The sequence below is a fragment of the Rhinoraja longicauda genome, chromosome 3 (genome assembly GCF_053455715.1).
Source record: "Rhinoraja longicauda isolate Sanriku21f chromosome 3, sRhiLon1.1, whole genome shotgun sequence".
NCBI classification, from domain to species: Eukaryota; Metazoa; Chordata; class Chondrichthyes; order Rajiformes; family Arhynchobatidae; genus Rhinoraja; species Rhinoraja longicauda.
Genome location: NC_135955.1, coordinates 12,609,088 through 12,622,211, shown reverse-complemented (window position 1 = coordinate 12,622,211; position 13,124 = coordinate 12,609,088). Strand labels below are relative to the sequence as shown.

The 13,124-nt window shown below is 45.7% G+C and overlaps 1 long non-coding RNA gene across 1 annotated transcript in view; it reads left to right on the top strand.

Annotated features, from left to right (window-relative positions):
- Window positions 1-13,124, top strand: part of LOC144592325 (uncharacterized) — a 54,789-nt gene that overhangs the window by 28,886 nt on the left and 12,779 nt on the right. Inside the window, exon 4 of the long non-coding RNA XR_013547113.1 lies at window positions 7,014-7,124. This is a non-coding gene — a long non-coding RNA (uncharacterized LOC144592325). The remainder of the gene's footprint in view (window positions 1-7,013; window positions 7,125-13,124) is intronic.

Here is a 13,124-nt window from a genome sequence, read left to right as displayed (position 1 = left end):
AAGCCTTCCTGACCTGATAATATCCTTGTGAATCTTCTCTGCATGTTTTCCAGCTTACTGGCATCCTTCCTATAGCTGAACGACCAGAAATCCCAACAAGAATCCGAGTGCAGTCTCGCCAACATCCTGCCCAGATGCACCAACTCTTGTACATGAAGAAGGGCATACCGAATGCCTTCCTCACCAACCTGTCTACCTGTGTCGCCACCCTCAGGGAACTATGTACTCGCACCACTTGTTTTCTTTGTTCTACAACACTCTCTGAGTTAAATTCAACCTGCCATTCCTTAACACTTTATCAGTTGTTCAAGATCCTTTTGTAATCTTAGATAACCTTGTTTGCCATCCCCTACACCACCAATTTTGGTGTCATCCGCAAACGTACTAACCTTGCCACCATCCTACTCATCAAAATTGTTAAATAGGTAACAAACAAAGAGGACCCAGCACAAATTGCTGTGACACACCACCGGTCACATGCCTCCAATCTGAAAACAACCCTCCATTACCAGTCTCTGACTCCTGACATCAAGTCAATTCTGTGTCCAATTGGCTGGCGTACCCCAGATTCCCATGTGATCTAACCTTCCAGCCCAGTTGACCACAAGGGACCCGGTCAAAGGCCTTGCTAAAGTCAACATAGACAACATAGACTACCTTGCCCTCACCAAGCCTCTTGATCACCTCTTCAAAAAACTCATCAATCTCATGATACACGATTTCCCACACACAAAGCCAAGCTGAGCGACTATCCTTGATCAGTCCGTGCCTTTCGAAATGCAGGCAGAACCTGTCTTACAGAATTATAGCAGATTTTTTGAATATTTTTCAGTGAGGAATTTTTGGTATTACTAGATTACCACCTTCCTCCTGATTGGATTTCCTTTCCAATTCATATTCCCCATGAGAGAGATCCTCACCTCTGTCTTCACTTAAAATTCATTCAATCTCGGGAGCAGAGCAATGTTGACCCATTGTAGCAACGGACAGATACTCTCTTTCCTCATGATTCCAGCATCTGCAGTTCCTTGTGTCTCACGATTCCAACATCTGTAGTTTCTTGTCTAAAAATTGCAACATCTGCAGTTCCTTGTGTCTTAAGATTCCAGTATCTGCAGTTTCTTGTGTTCCAGGATACCAGCATCTGCAGTTTATTGTGTCTGTTCTCTCTTCTCCCCTGGTACCAGGACTGCATTGTGTAAACAGCAAACAAAAAAATCAAATAGGAAAGTTGGCAACATTTTGCATCCAGGAGCATTTTGGCAAGAAACCGTCAACCCTAGTTGCAACAGCACAATCAGGCTTGTGTTTCATGATTGTTATTCGTAACACATTCCAATGAAAGAACTCGTTCGGCAGCTCACAGGGATTTGCAGAAGCTATGTTCTCAAATAGCTGCTGAGATACCTGCCTGCCTGAGAAAGAAGCAGCTGAAGAGAATCATTGTTGGTCATGCAATAAAGGCCACTGGGTACTCCCGAGGAGCTCAGTAACTTTAGATGTGCCTTTGAGCAAGTATGAATGAAAAACGGTTTTGAATATTTGCAAGATCTGCCTGTCTTTGATGTAACAAGGTCATTCCATTACAAAACGGCTTAACTGCTGAGAACTCCACGTTTCCAAAAGGTTACGTCTTTTTTAAAACAAAAAAGTTCATTCAACAAAAAAATTCAATTACGACCCGAGTCCTTCCTTAACAATTAAAGGAAAATGTCTTTTGGTGTTTGCCAAGCTTTTGGTAGTGAAGCTTTTTCCCACAGTAGATATCTAGAATTAGTGTCAATCATTGATGATCACTGCTTAAAGGAAGTAGTTTTTCATAGAACCAGTTCCAACAAGACCCAGGGATAATTAACAGTACCAATATTCTGCTCCTAAACAAGCTCCCATGGATTTTTAACTGCCCATTCAAGAGAGGCTGGACAATGTGAGTCTATGTTCCTTGGAGTTTAGAAGAATGAGGAGTGCCCTTATCTAAACATATCGATCCTAAGGGATAACCAAAGAACTGCAGATTGTGGAATCCTGCGTGGAACACAAAGTGCTGAATTGGGTCGGGCAGTATCTCTGGAGCACATGGATAGGCAATGTTTTGAGTTGGGGTCCTTTAGACTTTGGACTTTAGAGATACCACGTGGAAACAGGCCCTTTGGCCCACCAAGTCCGCGCCGACCAGCGATCACCTCGGATCACTATCCTACACACTAGGGACAATTTACAATTTTTACCAAAGCCAATTAATTAACCTACAAACCTGCCGTCTTTGGTGTGTGGGAGGAACCCGGAGAAAATCCACGCATTCACAGGGAGAACATATAAACTCCGTACAGACAGGATCGACCCTGGGTCTCCAGTGCTGTAAGGCTGCAACTCTACCGCTGCGCCACTGTGTCACCCTTTCTTCTGACCTCAGATCCTAAGGGGCATGACAGGGTAAACAGTGAAATGATTTCACTAGTGGGAAAGTCACAAACAAAGGGACATTACTACAAGCTGAGGGGTTGGTCAATTAAAACTTGTTGCGCAGAAATTTCTTCTGTTACAGGGTAGTAACTCTGGAATTCTCTGCCCCTGGGGGTCATGTTGGTCAGATCATTAGACTCTATACATTTATATATGTGGATAGGAAGGGGTTTGAGGGATTTGGGCCAAATGTAATCAAATGGGAGTAGCCCACAATGCCAAGTTGTTTGGCATGGACAAGGTGGGCCAAAGTACCTCTTTCCATGCTGTAAATCTCAATGGCTGTAAGATGTCTTTCGTTTTTGTTTTAGTTTTAGAGATACATCATGGGAACAGGCCCATCAAGTCCACACAGACCATCGATGACCCTTTCACACTGGTTCTCTGGTATCCCGGTTTGCATCCACTCCCTGCACAATTTACAGAGGCCATTTAACCTACCACCACCCGCATCTTTGGTTTTAGGGCCTTGCACCTGCTCCTATTCTCCTATTCTCTTGTGTTCTTGTGATTTCTAAACTCAGTTTATGGTTGTGGATAATCCTCTCACTCTGATGAAGGATCTACTGGAATTATCTTCCTGAGACCTGAGTTCAAACAGTGGCTGAGTGAAAGTTTAGGTATTGCTTTTTTATTGTCACGTGTGCTGGGATACAGTGAAACATTTTGTTCCGCCTGTCATCAGGAAGAAGGTATAGGAGTCTGAAAACTGTAATGTTTCAGGAACAGCTTCTTCCCAACATCCATCAGGCTTTTGAACACTTCGAACTTCAACAAAAGTTCATAAGTTATAGTAGCAGAATGTGGCAATCCGGCCCATCAAGTCTACTCTGCCATTCAACCATGGCTGAATATCTTTCCCGCTCAACTCTCTTCTCCTGCCTTGACACCCTTACTAATCAAGAATCTGTCAATCTCTGCCTTAAAAATACACAATGACTTGGCCTCCACAGGACGGAGTACAATGAATTACACAGATTCTCCACCCTCTGACTGAAGAAATTATTCCTCATCTCCTTTCTAAAGGCATGTCTTTTTATTACGAGGCTATGGCCTTTGGTCCTAGACTTTCCCTCTAGTGGAAACATCCTCTCCACATCTACTCTATCCAGGCCTTTCACTTAAACTCCAAAATACGAACTGCCTGGGTACACTAGTGAATTAGGGCTTTGTTTTGTTTTTGCACTATATTGTTTTATTTATTTATCGCGCCATACATGAGTACAACAGATAATGGGTGGGGTGCGTATGGAACGAGCTGTTGGAGGAGGTATTTGAGGCAGATGCTACAACAACATTTAAAAGACACTTGGACAGGTACAAGGATAGGAAAGGTTTCGAGGGATATGGGCCAAATGCGGCCAAATGAAACTGGCTTAGATGGGGAATCTTGCTTGGCATGGACAAGTTGGGCTGAAGGACCTGTTTCTGTGCTCTATGATTATAGCAATGATGAGTGCCTGGACCGCACTTCCAAGGGGGTGGCGGAAACATGTATGATAGGGACTTTTAAGGGTTTTTTGGATAGGCACGTGGATATGCAGGGAATAGAGGGATATGGATCACGTGGTGGCAGATGGGATTAGTTTAACTTGGAATCATGTTCGGCATGGACATCGTGGCCCTTGGTAAGTTTCACCTTTACGCTCTCTGGACTCGCTAACGGAAGGGAGAGTGACCGAGATCACAGGCAGCAGGGGAGGAATTGGGGACCTGGTGGGAGAATGTGGGAATTACGCGAAGCAGAATAAGGTGGTGTACTTGGTCATTTCAGTAACCAATTAATATAAGAAAATAACTGCAGATGCTGGTACAAATCGAAGGTATTTATTCACAAAATGCTGGAGTATTTCAGCAGGTCATGCAGCATCTCAGGAAAGAAGGAATGGGTGACGTTTCGGGTCGAGACCCTTCTTCAGACTTAACCAATTAAACTCGTTTCCAGATGTTATAGACAATAGACAATAGGTGCAGGAGGAGGCCATTCAGCCCTTCGAGCCAGCACTGCCATTCAATGTAATCATGGCTGATCATTCACAATCAGTACCCCGTTCCTGCCTTCTCCCCATATCCTCTCAGCGTGTTGGCAGCAAATTCACACCATATCAGTATACATTCCCAAATTTTAAAAAAACTTGCAGATTTAAGGTATAAATCATAAGCTAGAATCTAGCAAACAAAAGGTGAGATGACGGAATGGCGGGGTGAGAAAGGTCCCTGGGTTATGTTGACACAAGTAACTGCAGATGCTAGAATCGTCAGCAGAACACAAAATACAGGACTAACTCAGCGAGTCAAGGCAGCATCTGTGGGGGGAATGGATAGATGACATATCGTGCTGGGACCCTTTTTCAGATCCAGATTTGGCTGCAAATTATGATCCTAATGCAAGCTTTGATATCAACGATAATGACCCAGATCCTCAACCAAGATACAACTATAATGACGATAATCGAAGAATCATTGAATCATTCTGAAGAAGGGCCCCAATCCGAAAAGCAGTTTGTCCATCCTCTCCACAGATGCTGCCTGACCTGCTGAGCTACTCCAGCACTTTGTGTTCTGCTCCTTGATTATGTTGGCTGTTTTCTCGAGGCTGCATGCAGTGTAGTCTCCATTTAGCTCCCTCTGCAGCCCCAGTTTGCATTTTAGTTCTCAACTGCAGAGAGAACTGTTGCTACTGTAAATCTATATTACAATTTCTCTCTGAAGTGAGTTAAATGATGTGAAAAGCACATTTCCTCCTAAGAGACCTGAGATTAATATTGCCCAAATTGTTCATAACTTGGTTCTCACTGGAAAATGCAAAGATAATCTTTTGTGCAACTGGTCTGTGAGAAAGCCTCTTTGTCGACTGGTTGCTAAGGAGCCAGTACATCTGTAGCCTGCAGTTCAAGTGTTTGAACATTTTATGTTGGAAGCATAAAAGAATTACACCCAGAGGAGGTCAAGTAACCCATTACGCCCATTGAAAAGGAGCTACCCAGTTTAACTACATCTTCCCATACCAAACCGCGTCGTACTTCCTTAGGATATACAAGGAGGTCTTTTCGGTCCATCAGGTCTATGCTGGCCCAAAGGGCCATCCCATTTCCCACAAATTTTCCCTGTATCTATTCTCCCCACATTCCCATGAACTTCCAGGCCATCAATATAGCTTCCTTCCTTGGAGACACAAAGAACTGGAATTTTGCATAGAACACAAAGCGTTGGAGTAACTTAGTGGGTCAGGCAACATCTCTTGAAGGGTCCTGACTCGAAAAGTCAAGTATTCCATGTCCCCGAAAGATGTTGCTGCCTGACCCGTTGAATTACTCCAGCACTTTGTGTTCTACTGCTTCCTTCCTTTTCTTGCTATAATTCTCTCTCTCTCTCTCTCTCTCTCTCTCTCTCTCTCTCTCTCTCTCTCTCTCTCTCTCTCTCTCTCTCTCTCTCTCTCTCTCTCTCTCTCTCTCTCTCTCTCTCTCTCTCTCTCTCTCTCTCCTCTCTCTCTCTCTCTCTCTCTCACTCTTTCTCTTTCTCTCTCTCTCCTTCCTCATTTCTGTTCTCTTCCTTACTTGCTCTCTTCTTGTTCTGAAGTCATAGCATCAGACCCCACAGAAGCAGGCCCTTCGGCCCATCATCCAACCATCCATTTTTACGCTCGAATCTCATTTTATTCTCCTCACATTCCCCTCAATTCCTCCAGGATTCTCCCACTCTCCCCCACACTCGGGGTAAATTACAGCGGCCTATTAACCTACCTACTCACATGTCTTTGGGATGTGGGAGAACACCGGAGCACATGGGAGAATGTGCAAACTCCACACAGTCAGCGCCAGAGGGTCGGGATCCAACCCGGATCTCTGGAGACCGTGATGCAGCAGCTCCCCCCTCTGCGCCACTCTGTCACCTATAGACCACAGCTCTTTGAGTAAGAATTTCATTGTTCCTTTTTGGGATATACGACAATTGCGGCACGGTGGTGCAGCGGTAGAGTTGCTGCCTTACAGCGAATGCAGCGCCGGAGACTCAGGTTCGATCCTGACTACGGGCGCCGTCTGTACGGAGTTTGTACGTAGTCCCCGTGACCTGCGTGGGTTTTCTCCGAGATCTTCGCATTCCTCCCACACTCCAAAGACGTACAGGTATGTAGGTTAATTGACTGGGTAAATGTTAAAAAATAAATAAAAATTGTCCCTAGTGTGTGTAGGATAGTGTTAATGTGCGGGGATCGCTGGGCGGCGCGGACTCGGTGGGCCGAAGGGCCTGTTTCCGCGCTGTATCTCTAAATCTAAAAATCTAAAACACTCAGGACTCTTGGAATGCACCTCCAGGTACAGTTTCAGTGTAATGATGCCTTCTGCCCCTTAAGGCCCTCTGGCATTTGTTGTCCTTGGGAAACGTTCACAGAACCATTGAGATATGCATGAGAACACCAGGCCCATCGTATCCCAGTCACATTTCTTACGGGACAGCTGATTATCACAGATAGGGTCCGTGGAGAATGATTTATTTTGAAGATCTGCAGTGAGATGGAGATGACGAGTGCCGCCTTCCTGTTCTATTAGGTCACGTTGTTTCAATCATGGGGCGCAAGAGATCGTTCTTCCTCATCAACTCACAAGACTACTGTGCCCGAAATCAAGCAGAGAGACAGGCCGTCAACTTTGTAGTTCAAGGTAAGAAGAATAGATGTTGCTCCATTCTCGCAGTCTACCGGAATGCTGCCTGGGATAGAAGGTATAAGCCATAAGGAGAGGTTGGACAAACTTGGATTGTTTTCTCTGGAGCGTCGGAGACTGAGGAGAGACCTGATAAAAGTATATATGATTATGAGAGTCACAGTAAGGGGAGATTGTCAGAACCTTTATTCCCCAGGGTGGAAATGTCAAGGTAGGACCAAGGAACTCCAGCATCTTGTGTCTTTATTTTGGAAAGGGCACAGGAGCACATTGCTTTTAAGGTGAGAAGGGCAAAGTATAAATGAGATGTGTGAGGCAAGTCTTTTTACACAGAGAGTGGTGGGTTCCTGGAACGCACTGCCAGGGATGGTGGCAAATATGACAGTGGTGCTTAAGAGCTTTTAGATAGGCACATGGAAGTACAGGCAATGGAGGGATATGGATCATGTGCAGGCTGAAGAGATTAGTTTAACATGGCATTGTGTCCGGCACAGACATTGTGGGCCGAAGGGCCTGTTCCTGTGCTGTAGTTTTCTATATTCCGTGTTCTATGTTAACCCTAATCTTGAGCTGTAATCATATGAAACCTTACAGCCTGGAAGTGTTGAGTAGTCTGTCCACCAGAGTCATAGATTCACAGTCATAGAGTCACATAGCATGGAACCAGGCCCTTTAGCCCAACCCGTTCATACCAACCAAAAGGCACCATCGAAGCTAGTCCCATTTATCCGGATTGGCCCATATCCCTCCATACCATTCCCACCTATGTACCTGTCCAAATATCTTTTAAATGTTGTTATCGCCTCAACCACTACCTCTGGCAGCTTGTTCCTTAAACCCATCACCCTCTGTATGTAAGATAGACACAAAATGCTGGAGTAACTCAACGGGTCAGGCAGCACCTCTGGAGAAAATGGATAGGTGACGTTTCGGCGTTTGGATCTTTCTTCACTCTGAAGAAGGGTTCCAACCTGAAACATTACCGATATATTTTCTCCAGAGATACTGCCTGACCCACTGTGTTATTCCAGCATTTTGTGTCTATCTTTGGTATAAACCAGCATCTGCAGTTCATTTTTATTACCATATGTGTGTAAATGTTGCCCCTCGGGTTGCTATTAAATCTTTTCACTCTCACCTTGAACCCATACCCTCTAGTTCTTGAATCCCCCCACCCTGGGAAAAGTACCAGGGGCAGTCGTGATTCGAACCTGTTATTCTGAGGTAGTGGCAGTACGATTGGCTGTGTGCCTGTGGATTTGTGCACTAATATTGTTTTCCATGTGTCATTGCTTGTGCAGGTTCTGCAGCTGATATTTGTAAGATGGCAATGATTAAGATTTTCACGAGCATTGCATCCTCCTCCTCTCTTACAGCAAGGTAGGGATCAACTACACAGAACAACTAGAGACATAAAGTACTGGAGTTACTCAGCAAATGAGGCAGCAACTCTGCAAGACATGGATAGGCGACGTTTCAGGTCGGGACCTTTCTTCACAGGGTCCTGACCTGAAACGTCGCCTATCCATGTCTTCCAGAAATGCTGCCTGACCTCCAGCACTTTGTATCTTTGTTTGTTTGTTAACCAGCATCTGCAGTTCCTTGTGTCTACGCAGAACAACTGGACTGGATCTGTGCATCTGCTTTATTCCCACTGTTGTAATGAAATTCAAAACATTGAAATTGGTTCATTATTGTCACATGTATCGAAATACAGTAAAAAAACTACTCATACGTGTCCAATTAAACCATACACAGTGTAACACGTGGTGCAAAGAGAGCAGGGTTACAGTGTTAGAGCATTACAGTTCCAGCAAAACCGCAGATAAAATAAAGTGCAGGGTCTGCAATGAGGTAGGTTGGGAGATCCTTAGATAGACACAAAAAGCTGGAGTAACTCAGTGGGACAGGCAGCATCTCTGGAGAGAAGGAATGGGTGACGTTTCGGGTCGAGACCCTTCTTCAGACATCCTTGCTTATTGGAGGTGGTCTGATAACAGCAGGGAAGAATCTTTTCCTGAATTGCATTTCTGACAATCCTCCCCCTATTACAATGTTATGATGTGCTACTTTATCATTGAATATCACTCTAACTTCTCAACTAACTACCAAACAGGTAAACACCTGATTATTATGTAATTGTTGTATATAACCACAGGAACTTGCTGCGTCCAAATTAGATCTGCATACTCCACCATAATGAGTGCACTTTGGAAAAACGTCTTTGGCTGTTAAAACCCCGCTCTCATGAAACTGTGGAAATGCAAGTCTGATTTCTTTCTTTGAAAGGGAAAACCGCAGTGTGATTGCAGTAGGTTGCTCCATTTTTACTCCAAACAAAGCGATCGGGGAGTTGTACTTTAATTCCACCCCTGTTGTTGGCACCATCACGGTGTAAGACTGATGAAATTGTGCATCTAACGACCAGACTCAGCACTAACAGCAGAGGCAGTGATAACGCTTTGAAATTTGTGACTAGCCGCTCCTGCCTAATGCCAGACAATCCCCTCTCCTCGCCACTCTGTGCAGAGAGGATGATGATCTGAAGCACCTCCAGCAGTGAGCCGGCTGGTTGTGACCCAGAGATCTTCTCCGCGCGGTCACACGGTGCACTTGTGCGGGCTGCCAGCTCCGGGGCAGGGTCAGCCAAGTGAAGAGGTGATGTCCGCACAACCTATTGGAAGAAGGCGGTGGGAGTAAGTGGGAGATATTCCCAAGGACGGCTCACCACAGGACCTGCACTAAAGGCTTCTGGTGATTTACAATCTGTCTCGAAAGCACCAAGTCAGTGAAAGAAAAACACAACCTCAGCCAGTGTGAACTTATCAAGGCAGAGAATGGGCATTAAAGAGCTTTCTTTTTAATTGGGTAAGGAGAAAAATGAGATGGTGCTGCCAATATTTGCATTACATTGTTTTAAAAAAAATCCTTATCTTCCCACTTTCCTTTCCCCATTTTTCTTTTTATCAACCCCTTCTTTCCCCTCCCAACTGTCCCCTTCCTCTCATAACCCTCTCTCCACTCTTCCACATCTCTCCTCATGTGACACCCTTTTGTCTCCCTTTTCACCACCAGCCTTCGTCACTTAGTCCACCCATCCGCTAATCATCCCCCTCACCTGTATCCACCTATCACCGTCTGAAGAAGGGTCTCGACCCGAAACGTCACCCATTCCTTCTCTCCCGAGATGCTGCCTGACCTGCTGAGTTACTCCAGCATTTTGTGAATAAATCCACCTATCACTTGCCAGGCTTTGTCTTGCCCCCACTTCACTGTTCCAACTTTCTCCCCCCTACGACTGTCAGTCTGAGGAAGACCCGAAAATCATCCATCTGTTCTCTCCACAGATGCCGCCTGACCCGCTGAGCTCCTCCAGCAGTTTGGATTTTGCCCTTCATAGAACAGTTCAGTATAGTACAGTACAGCACAGGAACAGGCACATAGATTATATTGGGTACTGTAAAATAAACTGTGGGCAGGCAACAGCCACTGGCACCGCTAATGTGCTGTGCAAAGGAAAACAGCAAGATTAGACAAAGTATAACATTTACACATCTCAGCAAAGATCACGATTCCGCTCCACTTCCATCTGAGTTGACAGATTTGTTCTGCAGCGGCACTGTATTTGGCTGAGGGGAAGATATTTACACTTGGAGAAGGGAGTGCAAGCAGAATCTCAGAGGCATTACAAGTCGTCTCCCAATCCATTGAATTCTCTCCACTTTCATTCCTTCACACTACCAGAGATTTTGGTTCTACTGACCAAGATGGCACTGACAAGCCGTGCCAGGGGTTGGTGCCGCAGCTAGCAGCACTGAAGTACACCTCCAGACGTGGTCACCCCAACAGACTCAAAGGGACATCAACAGCAGCATTACTCAGTCAAAATCATCAGTAAAAAGATAACATATGATGAGCGTTTGACGGCACTGGGCCTGTACTCGCTGGAGTTTAGAAGGATGCGGGAAGTTCCTCATCAAAACTTACAGAATAGTGAAAGGCTTGGATAGAGTGGATGTGAAAAGGACCCATTTTTACTAAATTAAATATGTATTTCTCCCCATCTCCCTTCTATTCCTACCATTTAAAAAAAAAAACTCGAGTTCCTAACGTGTCCGCCAAGGGAAAATGGTTCGGCCTGTTCACCCACTCAAGTCCTCTTTATGTGAGTTAGTGGGAGGTTTGCAAAGAGTTGAGGTTTAGCGTTTAAATTAAAGCAAAACACACTGATTGTAGGAGTGGATTGGCAGCTAAAATGGGGTTAATGCTCACTCCACCTTGTACAAAGGATTGATGACCTGGGCAGGTCTATCTGAGCTGTTTCTATTTACAAAAGATTGCTTTCCACACTTTGCCCAAGTGCCCAGGAAGCTGCAGGAGAGGGCAAGGGAGATGTGCAATGGAGCACAAAGCAGATTGTGTACCCTGGATGATGACAGGGCAGGCACACAGCCTGCCTCTGGGTGCACTGCCAAACCTGCCACAGCTTCAGCCCTGCTTCTCATTATAAGGTCATAAGTGATAGGAGTAGAATAAGGCCATACGGCCTATCAAGTCTACTCCGCCAATCAATCATGGCTGTGTAGCAAACTCAGTGATGATGCACACCAGCATGTACAAGATGGGCAGAGTGGCCTGCGTCAGGATTGTAGTCAGAGTCATTCATGGTGGAGATAATTGTGGTGGAGTGAGTGATCCCGGGTGTCGCGGTGGTCAGGCAGTGGCAACAGGCTTCGCCTGTGGTAGCACTGACAGACTGTGGCAACAGGCAGGACTATGGGGAGAAGGCAGGAGAATGGGGTTAGGAGGGAGAGATAGATCAGTCATGATTGAATGGCAGAGTAGACCTGATGAGCTAAATGGCCTAATTCTACTCCTATTCCTTATGATCTTATGACCAAAAGCCGTGCCAACAAGCATCATGGTCAGGCAGTGTCAACAGGCAGCACCTGTGGCAACACTGACAGGCAGTGGCAACAGGCTGTGCTAATAGCTGTACCAACAGGCAGAACCTATGGCTGTACTGATAGGCATGGCCAACAGGCAACATCAACAGTTGTACCCACAGGCAGCACTGACTAGCAGTACCAACAGGCGGACAGACGTGTTGAAAGGCGGCACCAAGAGAAGGTAAGGTAGAGGGGAAATGCGGTCATCAGCGGCCAGAGGGAGTGCTGAGAGATGCCGCGGACAGGTGCACCTTTGGAGCTGGTAGTTGACCCTGCTCTCTCTGGCACCACCTCCTTCACGGATGCTGATCCTGGCTCACACAGAGCAGTGGCCATGATCTCTGTGGCTCCATTGAGGGGTATTGCTGTATTGTTGTCACATATACCGAGATACAGTGAAAAACTGTTTGTGTGCTATCTAGTCAAATCTTACCATGCATGAGTACAATCATTAATACACAAGCACAACAGGTAGTACAAAGAAAAAAATACCAGAGTGCAGAATATAGTTTAGATTAGAGATACACAGGCCCTTAGGCCCACCAGGTCCACGTCAGCCATCGATCACCCGTTCACACTAGTTCTGTGTTATCCCACTTTCTCATCCACTCCCTACACACTGGGGGCAATTTTACAGAGGCCGATTAATCTACAAACACGCACGTCTTTGGAAAATGGGAGGAAAGTGGAGGTCAGGATCGAACCCAGGTCTCTTGCGTTGTGAGGCAGCGGCTCTACCCGCTGTGCTTCCCTGCCGCCCTCAAGTGTTACAGTGTTTTAATATTACAGTTACAGAAAGAGTGCAGATTAGGGGCCCAATGAGGCAAGTTGGGAGATCAGGGCTACACCCTTAGCTTGTAAGAGGCCTGTTCAGTAATCTGATAACAGAGGGGAAGAAGCTGTTCTTGAATCTGGTGGTATTTGCTTTCAAACTTCTGTATGGGAGAGGGGAGAACAGGGAATGACTGGGGTGTAAGTGGTCCTTGATTATGTTGGCTGCTCTCACTGAGGCAGCGTGAAATGTAAATGGAGTCAATCAAGGGGGGGT